This window comes from Trichosurus vulpecula, chromosome 1 (assembly GCF_011100635.1).
Source record: "Trichosurus vulpecula isolate mTriVul1 chromosome 1, mTriVul1.pri, whole genome shotgun sequence".
Classification (NCBI taxonomy): domain Eukaryota; kingdom Metazoa; phylum Chordata; class Mammalia; order Diprotodontia; family Phalangeridae; genus Trichosurus; species Trichosurus vulpecula.
Window position 1 is genome coordinate 312,353,817 of NC_050573.1, and position 16,353 is coordinate 312,370,169.

Sequence of the window (16,353 nt, forward strand, 5' to 3'; positions counted from 1 at the left end):
CAGACCTGGAATCAACCAGCTGGAACAGGCTTTGTGGCCATGAAACAGTGAGCTGTGGCAGTTACCAGACTTCTCAACCCACAAACACCAAACAGCAAGTTAGGAGGAAACTGCGGCATCGAGTTCAGAGCAGTCTGGCTGACAGCTCTGGGGGTGGAGGAGGTCATGCAGCAGTGGAGGTAGCAGCAGCAGAAAGCTCCTGAAGCTGCTTCCAGAGCACCAGCATCCGCTGCTTCCCGAGTCCCTGGCTCATACGGTGGGAGGAATCTAGCAGTAGATCAGAGCGTGAGGGCGAGGAGTGTTTTGTGGGCACAAAGGCAGATTCTCTTGCTGTGTCCTACTTGGATCTGTATTGCGGTCCTGGTTGGTGGTTCTTGGAGGAGGAGGAGCACTGCTGGGACAGAGTCTGGGGTGACGGTGGAGTTGAACTAGCTCTGAAAACAGCAGTGCTTGGACCCTAAAGCTTGGGACAAAGTACTCTCTACTCTACGAGCAGTCATATCCTGACAAAAAGCTCAAGGGTCAAGTAGTTGGCTGGGAACATGAACAGGTAGCAAAAACAAACTCAGACTCAAATTCAAACTCTAGATTCCTTTTTTGGTGACAAAGATCAAAACATACAGCCAGATGTCAACAAAGTCAAAAAGCCTCCAAGAAAAATATGAAATGGTTTCAGGCCATGGAAGAGCTCAAAAACAATTTGGAAAAGCAAGTAAGTGAAGTAGAGGAAAAATTGGGATGAGAAATGAGAGTGATGCAAGAAAGCCATGAAAAACAAGTCAACAACTTGCTAAAGGAGACCCAAAAATACTGAAGAAAGCAAGCCCTCACCCCAGAGGTGCTGGTCCTCCATGAATACCCCATACAACTTTTGTCTATGTATACTCCTTCTATCTGTCTTAATAATGAGAAAGTTCTTAGGAATTACAATTATCTTCCCATGTAGAAATGCAAGCAGTTTAAACTTATTAAAAACCTTATGATTTATCTTTCCTGTTTACATTTTTATGATTCTCTTCTTTTTCACTTTTTAAAATATTTTTTGAGGAGAGGGCCAGGCAATTGGGGGAAAGTGACTTGCCCAAGGTCACAAAGCTAGTATGGGTCGACTGTCTGAGGTGGGATGTGAACTCAAGTCCTCCTGACTCCAGGTCCAGTGCTCTATGCACTGTGCTACCTAGCTGCCCCTTAAGTCTTCTTTTTGAAAGTCATATTTTCTATTCAGCTCTGGTCTTTTCATCAGGAATGCTTGAAAGTCCTCTATTTCATTAAATATCCATTTTTACCCTGAAGTATTATACACAGTTTTGTTGGGTAGGTGGTTCTTGGTTGTAATCCTAGCTCCCTTGCCCTTAAGAATATTATATTATAAGCCTTCCAGTGCTTTTATGTAGAAACTGCTAAGTCTTGTGTTATCCTGACTATGGCTTTATCATATTTGAATTGTTTCCTTCTGACTATATATAATAATATTTTCTCCTTGATCTGAGAACTCTGGAATTTGACTATAATACGTTTGGATGTTTTTGTTTTAGGTGTTTCTTTCATGAGGGATTGGTGGATTCTTTCAATTTCTATATTACCCTCTGGTTCTAAGATATCAGAGCAGTTTTCCTTAATAATTTCTTGAAAGATGTTGCCTAGGCTGTTGTGTTTTTAATCATGGCTTTCAAGTAGTACAACAGGTTTTTTTCATTCAGGTTATTTTATTAAAATCAAACACCACACTCTGCCAAAAACAAAACATTCCATACATAACAGTAACAAAGACTACAGTAGGGGTCTGCTAGGTGGCACAATGAGTAGAGCACCGGCCCTGGAGTCAGAAGGACCTGAGTTCAAATCCAGACTCTGACACTTGACACGCTTACTAGCTGTGTGACCTTGAGCAAGTCACTTAACCCCAATTGCTCTGCCTTCCCCCCTCCAAGGAAAAACCAAAGACTACTGTATCAGATGTCCTTCACAATAAAGTAAGTGATTCCTCCATGAAGAAAGAAATCTGTAATCTAATTGGCTAGTATTACTCAAGAACATCCACCAGTATGTAAATTATGGCCCATTAATTTCACACCCAGATACAACAGTTCTTAAATTTTATCTGTTCTGAATAGATTTTTCATGCTGCTGTTTTCAGAGCTAGTTCTGGGAATCTATAACTTTTCAGTTTTTCCAAGGCAGCATGATTTAAGGAGATGTGTGGTCACTGCTCACCTGGACAATAATCTAATCTGAAAGTGATCACAAATACTCTTCTGCCATGGAACTGTGGCCAGGGTTCCCACTCTTGCTAGTGTTTCTCCTCGTCCTGGGACTGGGACCCAGAACCTTATACAGGCAATGCAATAGAGTCCTGCTCCCAGTGATAACAAAAGGTCCTTTGTAATCTTCTTGCCAGTTGTCCAACCCCTTTACTGTCTGTGGGCTGAGAGCTCCAGAAGATGCCACCACAGATTGGGTCTTCCCCAAGGTCTGATGGTGGATTGCTCTAATGTGGCATGTGCTGGACTGAACTCCTATCTAATCCCAGTGAGATAGAACTTTCTTGTTGACTTTCTGAGTTGTCTTGGGCTGGAAAATTGTTTCACATCATCCTTTTGTCAGTTCTGTTGCTGCAGAATTTTTGAGGCATTATTTTAATGTTGTTTAAAGGTGAATTTGGGAGAGCTCAAGTGGGGTCCCTGTCTTTACTCTGCCATTTTGGCTCTTCCCACTTTGGCCACTACGAGAAACTATTTTTTCTCTGTACTCAGAATTCCATGTCTCCTCACAAGCACTTTTTTAAAATGAGGTACTCTTTCTTCTACAGCTGATATCATCAATTTTACATACACACACTTTTTCTAATTCTTTCAGATACTAAAAATGACTATGTAGCAAGGTAGTAGATAGATAGATAGATAGATAGGTAGATACATAGATGATAGATAGATAGATAGATAGATAGATAGATAGATAGACAGACAGACAGGTAGACAGACAGACATCTATATCTATATCTATCTATATATGAGGCCTCTTGTTTGAAAATTATTTTGAAGGCTGTAGTTTGTTTTGCATCAGATGCCTTTGTGTGGTCATTAAAGAATTTTTACACAGAAGAATCTTAAATTCTCTAACCCTCAGCCATTTTTGTGAATATGCAATTATGATCTGACATATAAAATATACATAAAGCCTCTATTTTCCATCCCGAATATCTTCAATAGAAAATGGGCCATTAGAATTAAAATTTTAGAGCAATCAGAGAGTAAGTATAAGATCAGTAATTACCAATGTATTCTTGGTTATCGTTTTACTCCCCATAGCTGTCTCATCTTTGGTAAAATGAAAATCAATTCCTGAGCATATTTAAAGCTCATCCCTATTATGCTTTGAGGATAGTGAAATGTAATATATTTGTTTAAGTCCAGGCACTCTTCCAAACTTCATCCCCTCAGCTGCCACAACTATTTTCTCACACAGTACATTGGGTACTAAGTTGGTAAAGCCTAAAAGTGATAGGAATAGATCCATCTGATTAGAAGAGATCACCTCAGAAATACTGGAAACTCCATTATATTTTTTGGTCTCTTTGTTCTCCTCCTAATAGTTTCATTTATAAATGTTTTCAAGATGTTCTGGCTTAGCTAGTTCTCATTCTGAGTTCTAGGCAGACTATTATTTCCCTTAGAAACTTTTTTTAACTTTGCATATATTTTCTTTTTTCTTTTTTTTGCTCTGAATTTAACAAGTACCAGTTAAAATGAGCAATTCTACCCTGCATTATTGAACAGAAGGAAGGGATTGTGCTTGAAACTGTGAATCTCTTTTCTTTTTAAAGAAAAAAACTGTGATTCCTTTTTGCTTTCCTTCTTTTCTTTTCTCTCCTGTTTTGTTCGGGAACCTTATCCCTAGCCTCCTACTCCTTCCTACCTTCCTACAAACCCCATTAAAAAGAAGAAAGGCAAAACCCTTGTAATAAATAAGTATAGCTAAACAAAACAAATTCCCTTATTGGACATTTCCAAAAATGTATCTCATTTCACACCTTGAGTCCATCATTTCTCTGTCTGGAGGTAAGTAGCATGTTTCACCATTGGTACTATGGAATCAATATTTATCAACTTATTGTACATTAATCAGGATTAATGCAACATCAACATACATTGAGCAGCATTAATGTAACAATTACACTAAATATTCTCAATTCATTTGAATTTGTCTGACTTTTCATTGTTGATATAAAAATTGCTGTTTCTGTTCACTCTGCTTCAGTAAATGTGTTTTCCTAGGTTCCTTTGAAATCCCTTTTGTCCATTCTTATGGTTCAATAATATGTATTCATAAATCATAATTTGTTCAATCATTTCCTAATGACCTTTTCATCAATTTTTAGTTCTTTGATGAAAAATATACTATAAATATTTTCATAAATATCAGTAATTTTCCTCCTTCTGTGATCTCCTTGGGCCTAGTAATGGCATTATTGGACCAAATGTTATACATTGGTTAGTATTTGTAGCCATAGATGGCTAGAACAAGTCATAGTTACACCAATAATGCATATATATAAAATGCACAATATACTTTTTTCCTCATAGTCTTTCCAACATGCCGTTTTCTTTTTTTTCATCTTTGCCAATCTGATGGGTATGAAGTAGAACCTCAGAATTTCTTTCATTTGTACTTTTCTAATTATTAGTTATTTGAAGCATTTTATATGTTTGTTGATAATTTGGATTTGTCCCTTTGAAAACTGTCTTTTCATATCCTTTGAAAATGTATCTATACCTCAGTGGCTCTCACTGTTTTGTGAGGTAATACTCAGAACTTTCTTTTGCTTTTATTAGTATTTTGTAAAAGAACTTGTATTTTAAGTGTTTTCCTTAGGTGCATTCTTTCTGCTATTCTTTCTGCAAATTTCTTGACTAAGAGAGTTTTTATATCTTTTCTGGTTTTTCACTGTGAAAAAAGCTTCATATGGGCCAGTCAGTCAGTAAATATTAATTCAGTAGTTATGATGTGAAAGACACTGGGATGATCATGAGGAATACAAAGAAAGGTAAAAGGTAGCCCCTGCTCTCAAGGAGTTCACAGCCTAAAGGGTAGAATCAAGATGCCTGAGTAAAGACAGGGCCTCACCTGAGCTTTCCCACATTCCCCTCCAAACAACATTTTTAAAATGCCTCAAAATGAATTTTGAAGCAGCAGAACCAACAAAAGGATGAGGTAAAACAATTTCCAGCCCAAGACAACTTAGATGGTTGGCAGGAAAGGTTTGTCTTACTGGGGTGAGAATGGAATGTAGTCCAGGGCACGTCATGCCAAATCAAGCCCAGCAAGCCAGCAGCAAGCATTGGAGGTGGCTGAATTGGTGACAACACTATCAGCACATTATGACACTCTGAGCCCATAAACAGTAAGATGGTCACCAGGTAATTAAAGTGGATTTTTGCTGTCACTGGGAGCAAGACTCTTTTGCACTGCCCATGCACAGTTTCAGGGTGACAGTTCCAGGGTGAGGAGAAGAACAAGCAGGATTAGGGACCCTAGACATAATTCCAGGGTTCGGAAGAATGCTTGTGGTTGCTCACAGACCAGATCACAGGCCAGGAGAGCACTGACCACACACCTCCTTAAGTCATACCACTTTGGAATAACTGAAAACAGAAAAGGAAGATGACAAATGCTGGAGGGAATGTGGGAAAATTGTAAAACTAATGCACTGTTCCTGGAGTTATGAACTGAATTAATCATTCTTTTTTTTTCTTTATTTATTTTTAGTTTACCACACACGGTTCTACATAGTTTTGAGTTCCAGTTTTTCTCCCCTCCCTCCCTCCTCCCTCCCCAAGACCGCATGAAGTCTCATATAACTGTCATGTATAACTTCGCATTGAATTAATTTATGCTCTAGTCAAGTCATGGAGAAGAATTTTGACCAATGGAATGAATCATGAGAAAGAAGAAACAGAACCAAAAAAAAACAAAAAAAAAAACAAAAAAAAAACCCCAAAAACAAAAACAAAAGAGAAGCAGAAAAGGCGAGCATGTAGTGTGCCTCAGTCTGTATTCAAACTTCGCAGTTCTTTCTCTGAATGAAGATAGCATTCTCCATCGTGAGTCCCCTGGAGTTGTCCTTGCCCCTTTAGGTTGCTGAGAGAAGCGCAGTATGTCAGGGTTGGTCCTCACGGAATCCACATATCTGTGGCTGTGCACAACGTTCTCCTGGCTCTGCTCCGCTCACTCAGCATTATGTCGTGTAGGTTTTTCCAGGTTGTTATGAAGTCTGCATCATCCCCATTTCTTATGGCACAATAGTATTCCATCACCTTCATATACCACAGCTTGTTCAGCCATTCCCCAATTGATGGGCATCCCTTTGCTTTCCAATTCTTGGCTACCACAAAGAGAGCTGCTATAAATATTCTTGTACATATGGGTCCTTTTCCCGCTTGCGTGATTTCTTTGGGATACAACCCTAGAAGTGGTATTACTGGGTCAAAGGGTATGAACATTTCTATAGCCCTTTGGGCATAGTTCCACACCGCCCTCCAAAATGGCTGGATCAGCTCACAACTCCACCAGCAATGCAACAATGTTCCAATTTCCCCACATCCTTTCCAGCATTTATCATTTTCCTGATTTGTTATTTTAGCCAATCTGACAGGAGAGATGTGGTATCTAAGAGTTGTTTTGATTTGCATTTCTCTAATCAGCAGCGATCCAGAGCATTTTTCCATATGCCTGTAGATAGCTTTAATTTCTTCCTCTGAAAACTGCCTGTTCATATCCTTTGACCATTTCTCAATTGGGGAATGACTTGTATTCCTATATATTTGGCTTAGCTCCCTGTATATTTTAGAGATGAGGCCTTTATCAGAGATACTAGTTGCAAAGATTTTCTCCCAATTTTCTGCTTCCCTCCTAATTCTTGTTGCATTGGCTTTTTTTGTACAAAAACATTTCAATTTGACATAATCAAAATTATCCATTTTGCATTTTGTAATGCTCTCTATCTCTTGTTGGGTCATGAATTCTTTACTTTTCCACAAATCTGATAAGTAAACTGTTCCTTGCTTTCGCAAATTACTTAGAGTATCAACTTTTACTCCTAAATCATGAACCCATTTTGACTTTATTTTGGTATATGGTGTAAGATATTGGTCTATGCCCAGTTTTTGCCCTACCATTTTCCAATTTTCCCAACAGTTTTTGTGAAATAGTGAATTATTAGCCCAGAAACTGGCTTCTTTGGGTTTATCAAAGAGTAGATTGCTAAACTTGTTGATTTCACCTACTTGTGTACCTATCCTATTCCACTGATCCACACCCCTGTTTCTTAACCAGTACCAGGCAGTTTTGATGACTGCTGCTGTGTAGTACAGTTTAATATCTGGTGTGGCTAAACCACCATCTCTAGCATGTCTTTTCATTAATATCCTAGATACTCTAGACCTCTTGTTTTTCCAAATGAATTTTGTTATTATTTTGTCCAGCTCAGTAAAAAAATTTTTTGGTAGTTCGATTGGTATGGCACTGAATAGATAGATTAATTTAGGTAGAATTGTCATTTTTATTATATTAACTCGGCCTAACCATGAGCAACTGATATTTTTCCATTTATTTAGATCTGATTTTATTCGCGTGAAAAGTGTTTCATAGTTATGTTCATATAGGCCCTGGGTTTGTCTTGGCAAATAGACTCCCAAATATTTTATAGTGCCTTCAGTAACTTTGAATGGAATTTCTCTTTCTATCTCTTGCTGTTGGGCTTTGTCAGTAATGTATAGGAATGCTGAGGATTTGTGTGGGTTTATTTTATATCCTGCAACTTTGCTAAAGTTGTTTATTATTTCAAGTAGTTTTTTACTTGATTCTCTAGAATTCTCTAGATAAATCATCATATCATCTGCAAAAAGTGATAATTTAGTTTCTTCTTTTCCTATTCTAATTCCTTCAATTTCTTTTTCTTCTCTTATTGCTACAGCTAATGTTTCTAGAACCAAATTGAATAGTAGGGGTGATAATGGACATCCTTGTTTCACCCCTGATCTTATTGGGAATGCATCTAGTTTATCCCCATTACAAATAATGCTTGTTGAAGGTTTTAGGTAGATGCTATTTATAATTTTGAGGAAGGTTCCATTTATTCCTATGCTTTCTAGTGTTTTTAATAAGAATGGGTGTTGTACTTTGTCAAAGGCTTTTTCTGCGTCTATTGAGATGATCATATGGTTTCTGCTAGTTTTGTTGTTGGTATGGTCAATTATGCTAATAGTTTTCCTAATATTGAACCAGCCTTGCATTCCTGGAATAAATCCTACCTGGTCATGGTGTATTATTCTCGTAATGAGTTGCTGCAATCTTTTTGCTAATATTTTATTTAAAATTTTTGCATCAATATTCATTAGAGAAATTGGTCTATAATTTTCTTTCTCTGTTTTAACTCTACCTGGTTTGGGTATTAGTACCATATTTGTGTCATAAAAAGAATTTGGTAGGATTCCTTCTTCACCTATTTTCCCAAATAGTCTACAAAGTATTGGAATTAGTTGTTCTTTAAATGTTTGATAGAATTCACATGTAAAACCATCTGGCCCTGGAGATTTTTTCCTAGGGAGTTCGTTGATGGCCTGCTCAATTTCTTTTTCTGATATGGGGTCATTAAGAAATTTCACTTCCTTCTCTGTTAGTCTGGGCAGTTTATGTTTTTGTAGATATTCATCCATATCTCTAAGGTTGTCAAATTTATGGGCATACAGTTGGGCAAAATAATTCCTAATTATTGTTTTGATTTCCTCTTCATTAGAGGTGACCTCACCCTTTTCATTTTTGATACTGGTAATTTGATTTTCTTCTTTCTTTTTTTTAATCAAATTGGCCAAAGGTTTGTCAATTTTATTGGTTTTTTCATAAAACCAGCTCTTTGTTTTATTTATTAATTCAATAGTTTTCTTGGTTTCAATTTATTAATCTCTCCTTTGATTTTCAGTATTTCTAATTTGGTATTTAATTGGGGGTTTTCAATTTGCTCTTTTCTAGCTTTTTCAGCTGTATGCCCAGATCATTGATCTCCTCTTTCCCTGTTTTATTCATGTAGGCATTTAGAGATATAAAACTTCCCCTAAGAACTGCTTTTGCTGCATCCCATAAGTTTTGGTATGTTGTTTCATTATTGTCATTCTCTTGAATGAAATTATTAATTGTTTCTCTGATTTGATCTTTGGCCCACTCGCTCTTTAGAATTAAATTATTTAGTTTCCAATTAGTTTTTAGCTTATTTTTCCATGGTACTTTATTAAAAATGATTCTTATTGCATCATGATCTGAGAAGGATGCATTGACTACTTCTGCTTTTCTGCACTGGATTGTGAGGTTTTTATGCCCTAGTACATGGTCAATTTTTGAGTATGTGCCATGTACTTTTGAGAAGAAAGTATATTCCTTTTTATCCCCGTTCAGTTTTCTCCAGAGGTCTATCATATGTGCCTTTTCTAAAATTCTGTTTACCTCCTTAACTTTTTCTTATTTATTTTGAGGTTAGATTTATCAAGTTCAGAAAGGGGGAGGTTGAGGTCTCCCAATATTATAGTTTTGCTGTCTATTTCTTCCTGTAACTCCCTTAACCTCTCCTCTAAGAATTTGTATGCCTTACCACTTGGTGCATATATGTTAAGCAATGATATTGCTTCATTGTTTATGGTGCCTTTTAGCAGGATATAATGTCCTTCCTTATCTCTTTTAATTAGATCTATCTTTAATTTTGCTTTGTCTGAGATTAGGATTGCTACACCTGCTTTTTTTACTTTAGCTGAGGCACAATATATTTTACTCCAGCCTTTTACCTTAACCCTATGTGTATCCCCCTGTTTCAGATGCATTTCTTGTAAACAGCATATTGTAGGATTATGGTTTTTAATCCATTCTGCTATCTGCTTCTGTTTTGTGAGAATGTTCATCCCCTGCACGTTCAGGGTTATGATTTCTATCTGTGTCTTTTTCTCCATCCTAATTCCCCCTGTTTATGCTTTATTTCTCCCTTTCCCCTTCTCCTCCTCAACAAAGTTTTGCTTTGACCGCCGCTTTCCTCAGTTAACCCTCCCTCTTTATTCCCCTCCCTTATCTTACCGTTACCCACTTGCTACTTCTCCTCTTCCTTCTGCCCTCCCCCCTCCCTTTTTTCCCCCTTTCCCTCCCACTTCCCGTAGGACAAGTTAGATTTCTAAACTTATCAGAGTATGTTATTCCCTTCTTGAACTAGATCAGATGACAGTAAAGCTCAAATACTGCTCTTCTCCCTCCCTTCTTTCCCTCTACTATAATATGTTTTTTTTGCCACTTCCTTTGGTGTAATTTACCCTTTTCTACAACCTCCTTACCACTTCCCTCATAGCCCTCCCTTTATATCTCTTATTTATATTTTATATCTTTACATCAGTTAATTTATACAGGCATTCACAACCTATGTATATCCCTTTCATTTGTCACAATAGTTGTACCATTCACAAGAATGACTTATATATGTATATGTATATATATATATATATATATATATATATATATATATATATATATATATACATAAAAAACATACATAAGATGATATAATCCCACATAAAGATGTAAACAACCTAGGCTTATTGGTTAATGAAGTTTGTGGAGTTTTTCCCCCAGTTACCTTTTTATGTCTCTCTTGAGGTTTGTATTTGGAGATCAAATTTTCCATTGAGTTCTGGCCTTTTCATCAGGAAGGTCTGGAATTCCCTTATTTCATTGAATGTCCATCGCCTTGCCTGGCAAATTATGCTTAGTTTTACTGGGTAGTTGATCCTTGGTTGTAGTCCCAGCTCCTTTGCCCTTCGGAATATCATATTCCAATTTCTCCTGTCTTTTAATGTGGAAGCTGAGAGATCCTGCGTGATCCTGACTGTAGTTCCACGATATTTGAATTGCTTCTTTTTGGCTGCTTGCAGTATTTTCTCCTTGAGTTTATAGCTCTGAAATTTGGCTATAATATTTCTTGGTGTTTTCAGTTTGGGATCTCTTTCAGGGGGTGATCGGTGAATTCTTTCAATGACTATTTTGCCCTCTGGTTCTAGGACCTCTGGGCAGTTGTCTTTGATAATTTCTTCGAAGATACTGTCAAGGCTCCTTTTTTCATCGTGGATTTCCGGTAGACCAATAACTCTCAAATTGTCTCTCCTGGATCTATTTTCCAGGTCAGTTGTTTTGCCAATCAGATATTTCACATTTTTTTCTATTTTTTCATTCTTTACATTTTGTTTTATTACTTCTTGATGCCTCATAGATTCATTAGCTTCCACTTGCTCAAGTCTAATTTTAAATGAGTTAGTGTTTACATTTTGCTTTTGAGCCTCCATTTTCAATTGGTTGATTTCACCTCTCAGGGTGTCCTTTTCTTTCTCTAGATTCTGAATCTCCATAGCCATTTCGCCAATCTTATTCTTTAGGGACTTGATTTCGTCAGTGGATTTTTTCTCCCTTTTTTCCATTTTTTCCATATTTTCTTTTAGCTCCCTAATTTGGTTTTTAAAATCCTCTTTTAGCTCTTCCAGCAGTGCTTTTTGGGCTGGAGACCAGATCATATTAGCTTTTGAGGTATCTGATGTATATACCGTGTCATTGCTATCTTCTTCTATGTAGATATTTTGATCCTGCCTGTCTCCATAAAAAGAATCTATTGTCCTCAGTTTTTTTGTGTTCTTCTTCATGTTGGTTTGCCTTTTGCTGGCTTTACAACGAATTTCCATCTGTGAGTCTCGGGGCTTTCAGTCCCAGCTTTCTTATTCTGGGGGTTGTGAGTCTAGAATTATAACCTTCAGTTTCCTGAGGTGTGGGGGAGGGGTCTGGCTCCCTGGCGTCTCACTCCCTGTGGGTGCTCTCCAGCACTTGCTTTTCAGCAATGGTCTCAGCTGTTTGTTGTTTGAGCTGATGACTGGCGCTTCCCCTGGGGGAGCAAGTTTACGTCTGGGCTCCTGGCTTGGCCCCCTGCCGACTCTTCCCCTCTGGGACTAATGAGCTTCTAATATTTGTCCTGTGAAGCCCCGCTACTCTCTCCTCTGTTTCAGTTCTCTTTTTTTTTTTTTCCCGAGGAATTCTCTGGGTGAGGGGGGGAGGGGTTAGAGCCGTTTACCTGGTCATTGAGTCTTCCGGAAGTTCAAGAGGCCGAGTTCCTGGGTTTTGCAAGCGTCAGGACTGGGTGTTTTCGCGGCTGGTGGCGTTGCGCTGCCTCTCGTCGCTCCCAGAGACTGCCGTCCTGTGTTGGGAGGCCTGGGGATCTCTGCCGGTTCCGGTCACCCAGCTTTCTCCCAGCCCGTCTCCCACGTGGATTTCCCGGCCGGCCGCTTCCGCCTTGGTCTGGAGCAGCTCCGCACCGAGCACTCTCCGAGCCTGCAGGTTCGTTCCTCCGGCCTTTCAGACTCTCCCGGCTCGGAAATTTGCCCCACGCACACTGCTCGCGGTTTCTGACTCTCTCAAATCTGCTCAAATTCACTTTTTTATGGGAATCTGACAGACCTTGTGAGAGAGCTCCGGTAAGACTCTGCCTTCATGCGGCCATCTTGGCTCCGCCCCCCTGAATTAATCATTCTGGAGAGCAATTTAGAGCTATGTCGCAAAGACTATAAAAGTATTCATATCCTTTGACCCAGCAATAGCACTACTAGGTCTGTATCCCAAAGAAATATTTTGTTTTTGTTTTTGTTTTTGAATTCTAAATTTTATTTTATTTATTTAATATATTTAGTTTTCAGCATTAATTTTCACAAGAGTTTGAATTACAAATTTTCTCCCCATTTCTACCTACGTGCCCACTCTGAGATGGCGTATATTCTGGTTGCCCGATTCCCCAGTCAGCCCTCCCCTCCCATCCCCTTTTCCCTTCTTCTCTTGTAGGGCAAGATAAATTTCTACACACCATTGCCTGTGTATCTTATTTCCTAGTTGCATGCAAAAACTTTTTTTCGTTTTTGAATGTCTGTTTATAAGACTTTGAGTTCCAAATTCTCTCCCTTCTTTCCTCTCCCGCCCACCCTCCCCAAGAAGGCAAGCAATTCAACATAGGCAACATGCATATCATTATGTAAAACCCTTCCACAATACTCATGTTGTGAAAGACTATGTTTTGCTCCTTCCTAACCTATCCGCCTTTAATGAATTTTCTCCCTTGACCCTGTCCCTTTTTGAAAGTGTTTGTTTTTGAGTACCTCCTCCCCCTATCTGCCCTCCCTTCTATCATCCCCCCTTTTTTATCTTCCTCCTTCTTTCCTGTGGGGTAAGATACCCAATTGAGTTTGTATGGTATTCCCTCCTCAGATCAAATCCGATGAGAGCAAGATTTACTCATTCCCCCTTACCTGCCCCCTCTTCCATTCCTACAGAACCACTTATTCTAGCCACTTTTATGCAAGACAATTTACGCCATTCTATCCCTCCCTTTCTCCCTCTCTCAATATATTCCTCTCTCATTCCTTAATATGACTTTTTTTTTTAGATATCATCCATTCATATTCAACTCACCCTGTGCCTTCTGTCAATATACATATACCTACATATCTACATACATACACACATACACACAGAGTATTGAGGAAGGGTTTTACATAATGATATGCATATATACATATATATATATGCATATTCCTTTCAGCTACTCTAATACTGAGGTCCCATGAATCATACACATCATCTTTCCATGTAGGAATGTAAACAAAATAGTTCAACTTTACTAAGTCCCTTGTGCTTTCTCTTTCTTGTTTACCTTTTCATGCTTCTCTTGATTCTTGTGTTTGAAAGTCCTCTATTTTATTGAAAATCCATAATTTGCCTTGAAGCATAATACTCAGTTTTGCTGGGTAGGTGATTCTTGGTTTTAATCCTAGCTCCATTGACCTCTGGAATATCATATTTCAAGCCCTTCAGTCCCTTAATGTAGAAGCTACTAGATCTTGTATTATCCTGATTGTGTTTCCACAATACTCAAATTGTTTCTTTCTGGCTGCTTGCAGTATTTTCTCCTTGATCTGGGAGCTCTGGATTTTGGCAACAATATTCCTAGGAGTTTTCTTTTTGGGATCCTTTTGAGGAGGCAATCTGTGGATTCTTTCAACTTCTATTTTACCCCCTGGCTCTAGAATATCAGGGCAGTCCTCCTTGATAATTTCTTGAAAGATGATATCTAGGCTCTTTTTTTGATCGTGGCTTTCAGGTAGTCCAATAATTTTTAAATTATCTCTCCTGGATCTATTTTCCAGGTCAGTGGTTTTTCCAAGGAGATATTTCACATTGTCTTCCATTTTTTCATTCCTTTGGTTCTGTTTTTAATATCTTGATGTCTCATAAAGTCGCTAGCTTCCACTTGCTCCAATCTAATTTTTAAGGTAGCATTTTCTTCAGCAGGCTTTTGGACCTCCTTTTCCATTTGGCTAATTCTGCCTTTCAAGGCATTCTTCTCCTCATTGGCTTTTTGGAGCTCTTTTGTCACTTGAGTTAGTCTATTTTTTAAGGTGTTGTTTTCTTCAATATTTTTTTCAGGATTTTTTTGGGTCTCCTTTAGTGAGTCATTGACTTGTTTTTCATGGTTTTCTCACAACATTCTCCTTTCTCTTCCCAATTTTTCCTCTACTTCTCTAACTTGCTTTTCCAAATACTTTTTGAGCTCTTCCATGGCCTGAGACCCGTTCATGTTTTTCTTGGAGGCTTTTGATGTAGGCTCTTTGACTTTGTTGACTTCTGGCTGTATGTTTTGGTCTTATTTGTCACCAAAGAAAGATTCCAAAGTCTGAGACTGAATCTGAGTATGTTTTCACTGCCTGGCTATGTTCCCAGACAACTTACTTGACCCTTGAGTTTTTGGTCAGGGTACGACTGCTTGTAGAGTAAAGAGTACTTTGTTCCAAGCTTGAGGGCATGTGCTGTTGTTTACAGAGCTATTTCTATACAGCCAGCTCTGCCACACCAGCACTCCTCCTTCCCCAAGAACCACCAATCTGGACCTGACTCAGATCTTAAGCCGGCTTTGCATTCGTGCTCTGATCTGCCACTTAATTCCTCCCACCAGGTGGGCCGGGGGCAAGAAGCAACTGCAGCTCTAGTTCTGTAGCTGCACCACCCCTGCCACACCTGGGGGCGATGGCTGAACCGTGAACTCTTTTCACTCTGTCCCACTCTTTTCACTATTTCCCCCGCAGCTTTTCCCACTAACCTTCTCTGTTGTCTTTGGTGTTTGTGGGTTGAGAAGTCTGGTAACTGCCACAGCTCACTGATTCAGGTCACAGGGCCTGTACCACCTGGCTCCTGGTCTGCTTGGTCCTGCTGTCTCCCATGCTGGGTTCCACTCCCCTCCACTCCCAGCTCCATGCACAATAGACCTCACCCAGCAACTGTCCAAGCTGTCCTGGGCTGGAGCCCTGCTTCCCTCTGCTATTTCGTGGGTTCTTCAGTTCTAGAATTTGTTCAGAGCCATTTTTATAGGTTTTTGGAGGGATCTGGCAGGGAGCTCATGCAAGTCCCTGCTCTTCAGCTGCCATCTTGGCTCTGCCCCCCCCCCCAAAAGAAATGTTTTTCAAAAGGGGAAAGGACTTAAATGTACAAAAATATGTATAGCACCCCTTTTTGTGGTGGCAAAGAATTGGAAACTGAGGGGATGCCCATCATCCAGGAAATGGCTAGTTGTGGTATATGAGTGTGATCTAACATTGTTGAGCTATGAGAAATGATGTGCAGGATGGTTTCAGAAAAACTTGAAAAGAATTACATGAACTAATGCAAAGTAAAATGAACAGAACCAGGAGAACATAATATACAATAACAGCAATATTGTTTGAAGATAACTGTGAATGGCTTAGCTATCCTCAGCAATGCAATAATCTAAGACAATTCCAAGGACTCACAATCAAAAAATGCAATCCACCTTCAGAGAAAGAACTGATGGAATCTGCTTACTCTACTATCTTGGCTCCTTGGCCAATAAATGAAAGCGAGAGTGATTTGGGTTTAAGGCACATTCCTTAAGAAAGAAATCTGGCATGTAAACCTGAAGATATCTTGCAAGGTTTTTATAAATTAAAAAAATATATATTCTTTGAATGTACCCTTAGTTGTAATTGAACAGGCTTTAAGGTTACAGTTTGTTTTAAGATTTGATTTTCTAAAAATAATAAAAATAATAAGTCACTCACTTGCCTATTAGAACATGATGTTTGTTGACTCTCTTGAGGGATATGTCACAAGATCAAGTGCCCTGAGATCCATGATTGGCAGCTACAATAGTGGATGTGAAAGAGCTTTGTAAAGTGTAAATTAAAACTCCACAGAAACATAATCCACAATAACAACATCAACTGATGA